Source organism: Penaeus monodon, chromosome 13 (genome assembly GCF_015228065.2).
Source record: "Penaeus monodon isolate SGIC_2016 chromosome 13, NSTDA_Pmon_1, whole genome shotgun sequence".
Classification (NCBI taxonomy): Eukaryota; Metazoa; Arthropoda; class Malacostraca; order Decapoda; family Penaeidae; genus Penaeus; species Penaeus monodon.
The window spans coordinates 26,608,736-26,613,630 of NC_051398.1; positions in this window are offsets into that span (position 1 = coordinate 26,608,736).

Genomic DNA, 4,895 nt, shown 5'->3' on the forward strand with positions numbered 1-4,895 from the left:
GGTGCGTGCATCTCGGGGCTGAGCGGCTGGTAGCTCGCTTGACCCGTTGCCATAGCTCTGAGAGGGTGGTATGGTGGTCAAAGGACTCACACCATTCCAGCCACTTTTCCTGCCTGACTCTGCTGGCAGTTTCCTTGGCATCCCTGACAGCCTCTCTTAGGAGGGCTAGGTTGTCGGGGGTTCTTTGCCTTCGGAAATGTTATCGGCACATATTTACCCTGTGGTTGACCTCCCTAATCTCGTTGTTAAAGTACCAGGCATCTTTGTGACTCCTGGACCAAGGCCGAGTTTTGGGTATGGTCAGTGAGGCTGCCTCATCAATGGCATTTACAAGTCTGGCTTGTAGCACTTCCACATTTTCACTCTGTGTGGGTTCATTGCTTTTCAGACAGCGGGCCAAGGCGTTCTGAAACGCCTGCCAGTTGGCCTTGTCTGTTTTCCATCTTGGATTCGGTCATGGCATTTCGACTGGGCCACTATCCAGGAGGGTAGTTATAGTGCCATAATGGTCACTAGTGACGGTCTTATCAACACGCCAGCCAATCCTCTCCACCAGAGTCGCAGTGGCCAAGGTGAGGTCTAGGACCCCTCCTCTGACATGCGTTGGCTCTTGGTTATTGAGGAGAGCGATCTCGGGGAATGTCTCAAGCACGTTGGCTATGTGGTGGCCAGCCACATCCGGTGCCCGGCAGGGAGCCAGGATTGGGTGGTGTGCGTTGAAGTCTCCCCCTATGATCACTCGGTCGTGTGCTGCAGAAGCACAGACCAGGTGAATCTCGACGGCAAGATATTCAACATCTTCTCCACAGTGCGGTGCATCGGCTATTGCGGAGCAGGGAATTGTTGCTCTGACAAGGGTGATCAGGCCTTTCTTGCCATCAGCACATGGCAGCATGAAGACATGATACCCTGAGAAGCAAACTGGTTCCACTGTTAATGTCTCCTGGAGCATGACAATGTCAATGCTCCTTGATCGCACTATTGCGTGGAGGGTGGCACTCCTTGTGGAGAAGCCATAGAGGTTCCATTGTAGAATACTTAGATTGCGTGCCATGATGTTACTAGTTGATAGTTACACCAGAGACATCGTCGTATTCGGATTGACTGTAGGAGTCTCACAACTCCATTGTGAAGTCCTCACTGCTTGAGGGGTCTTCTTCGGGTGTCAGGCTATCTCTGGGTCCACTGGGGGGTGGAGAGCCTTTGGCAGGTCTGACCTTGTTTATTTTGGCTTTTCTCTACCCAGGCTGATTCTGTGCATTCTTTGCTGGCCTTGCCTGAGCAAGGTCAGTTTGTTCTGATTCGGTTTCTGGCACTGAATCAGCATGGCTAGGCTCTGCCTGTGAGGGTATGGCCTGGGTTGGAGTGGGGAGAGGAGTCTCGTCCTGGGGTTAAGGAGAGGATGGGGCTGTTTTAGCCCTTTCCAGCTTCTTCCCCTTTAGGACTGCGACAGCCTTGGTCAATGCCGTCATGGCGACCTCGACTGCCTCATCCACCTCTTCACTCGTCCTTCCCAAGGCTGTTGCCACTGCTGTGACTACAGCAGTCAGCAGGATCGACATGTCCCCCTCATCGAGGAGGAAGTCTTCCGCTTTTGGGGAGGACGTTGTGGTGCTGTTAGAACCTTTCTTCCTGTGGTTCTTCTACACTTGTTTAATTTTGGCGAACTCCTGTTTGTTGTAGATCTCCGGATTCGGCTGGGGGGCGGCTTCCTTCCTCTTAGGAGGTCGGGAGGCCTTTTGTTCTTCCCCCAGACATAGGTGTCTGGGGGGGCGCTTCTTAGCAACCTCTTGCCGCTTGAGGGCCGCCTCTTTCCTGACAGAGCAAGCCAGGCTCCAGGCGTGATGCCTCTTGGCACAGTTAGGACATTTGGCTGTTGTGTCCATCTTTTCCTCTTTGTAGGCCTTAATGCACACCTTGGTGTTGTGTGTCTTGCTACAGACACCACATTTTGGCTTGGCTGTGCAGTTAGCCTGGTGGTGTACGTACTTCTGGCACTTGAAACACCGCAGTGGATCAGGCACATACGTACGTAGGTTGTAGGTACCCAGTTACCCAGATCAAGGGTAGAGGTTGGGGTACCTTTCATGGTCACCAGGATTTGCCTGGTTGGAGTCTTCCCCTTCGACAATCGGGAAGCCTCCACGACCTGTGGGTGTGATGCGATCACCTCCACATCATACGAGACTGAGAAGCCAAGTAGCACCATCTTGACCCTCTTTTCCTCGGGATTCAGTGGTGAGAGGCTCACTTTCCTCCCATCTTTTAGCTCCTTTGTTTCCTGCAGGAAACAAAGGGTGGCTTGATCTTTGGGCATGAGGATCATGTCTTGATCTAGCGCAACCTGGATTGACAACTGGATTTTGCGTTGGCTCTCCAATGCCCTGACCATTTGGTAGGCATTGTCGAAGCCTTTGGGTTTGACTGGCACTTTAAACTGGGGGAAACACCTTGGGGGTTCCAACTCTCCCTCAGAGTCGGTCTCCGGCCTCGGTCGTTTCGGCTCGCCCTTTCGGCTTTGGGCTTGCTCGTGGGGGCACCAGCTGTTTCGGCTGGTTTAGCTGGTGCTCCCGATTCGGAGCACCAGCAGTCTGAGGGGTACTCAGAGACCTTCTGGCTGGGGGGCTGGCCATGGAGGGCCAGCATGAGAGTCCATCTGGGGACAGACATGTTTTTACAGTTTTTTCTGTCTTATCCACCATCTTGGCAGCAGGCGTTAACAGTGTCATCCTGTGCTTGGGGTTTTCTTTTGCCACCCGGAGGCACGTATGGCTTCAGGGTAGCTGCCGTGGTCTGGGCCTTGCATGGGTTGTCAACATTAGCATCTGTCTGTGGGGGATTTTTAGTTTTTTTTTTCCATGTATTTGGACAGTGCTTCATCCACTCACGCACCCACCCACCACGGAGTCCAACAAGGGGAAGCTGAGTGTTAGAACCGATGTCTAACAGCAACAGGGGGTGATGAGTGGATATACGCAGCCAATTATCCGTTTGCAGTGGTACTCACGGACGGTGTGAGTACCAACGTCAGCATGACTGCTTGACCCTAGCCTCCCGAGGGAGACCAGCCGATTGACCTGACCGGGCCTGGATCAGGCCGCCTATCTTGCTGGAATAGAGGACCAAAGAGGGTTGTTGCTAGCTGCAGGGCGTACTCGTGCACGGCATCGCTCAACCTCCAGGACTCCTGTCTCCCAGCGCACAAGGCTGCCACGCACAGCAAACACGTGGGTAGGTTTGAAACCCTGGGGGTAGACCAGACGGGATGCCCTTTCACCTACAGATATCACTGTTGGGAGCACTTTGCTCCTCCCTCAGTAAGAAGGGAGATCTTTCACTTTTTCCAGGCAGTTCCTCTCCATCCCTCAGAGAGGACCTGTAACCTTTTTCAAAGTGAATCCCTCTTTCTCTGAAACACCCAAAGGCTGTTTTACCCCAGTGAGAAAAGAGGGGGGTCCTGCACCTGTTCCAGTAAGTTCCTTCATCCTCTGAAACAGCCAACAACAGACTGTTCATCACAGTGAGGGAGAGAAGCTAACATTGTCCCAGGCGGTTCCTATGGCAGGACGGGTTTTTAAAGTGAATCCCTCTTCTCTTTGAAACACCCAAAGGTTGTTTTACCTCAGTGAGAAAAGAGGGGTCCTGTACCTGTTCCAGTAAGTTCCTTCATCCCTCTGAAACAGCCAACCGCAGACTATTCCATCACAGTGAGGAGAGAAGCTAACTTTTATCCAGGCACTTCCTATCACAGGACGGGAAGTTAGTGTTCTGTCTAGCGGCAGCTATTAGACAGAACCAGGCTGAGGGCCTGACAAAGTGGGGGGCTCCTACCTGCCTATCGTTCCTATTCGAAAAAGAGAGAGTGGCAGTCATCAGATGGTCTGCCAGACCAGTCCCCAGCAAATAGAATGGCAACTCTATGCACACCGTAAGGCAGGCCTTCTAAAACCCCCCAGACACACCCTCCCCTGTGGGAGGTAAAGGTCTGCCCACGTCCGAGCACGGGCAGCAGGCGTGTACAGAGTTATCCTAATGCCGAAAATTCGTATAGGAAAGAGTAGGCTAGAAGGGCACGAAGCTACATGCAAGCACATAGCATCATGGCAGCAAACAAGGGGGGAGCGCGTCACCGTCCAATAACGCGTAAGAGCCGAGTCCGAAATTGCATGGGACCGGGCGCGGTACATCTCTTTAATCCGCCCATGCAAAAGCCTCACAACCGAGAGGTCATGGTGGCTCTCTTGGCATTATCTGACTTGGCGCCACCCGCTGCGCCCCGTCGACCGCCTTTGCCGGTACGGTCCTCCCTTCGCTCTGAATCGTCCAAGTAAGGACCGATTCACCGCAGGGAGAGAAGAGAGGAGAGTCCTTCTTGTTCAGCTGCTCGATGTCCATTTGCCTCGTACAGGCTTCACATACTGTGTTGCCTCAAGTCCCTTGGCGTTCCACTCCCGGAGCTTCAGAATATCTACAGGCTATTCATCCTGTCTAAATTGACCTACGCCTCCCCTGCCTGGTCCCCCTCCCTCACCGCCACCCAGCTGCTACAACATGAGAGGGTGCAGAAAAGGGCAGCCAAGATCATTCTCGGCCCTGTCTATACTAGCTATGACAGCGCCTTGGCTGCCCTAGGCCTCACCTCCCTCGCCACTCACTACATAACTTCATTGCAGCAGTTTGGCCTAAAATTGCTGTGTCATCCACGCCACCGTGACCTGCTGCCCCCCGACGCGCCGCCGCCTCGCCGGGCCCTAGCGCCGCCAACAAACTGGTACCCATCAAGGGCCCGCACTGACCGCTACCACCGGAGCACAGTACCCACTCTAGTCCGACTCATCAACGAACACTAGTCCATATTTACTAGTCCAGATCCTAGCTCACCTGATTTTGTACTT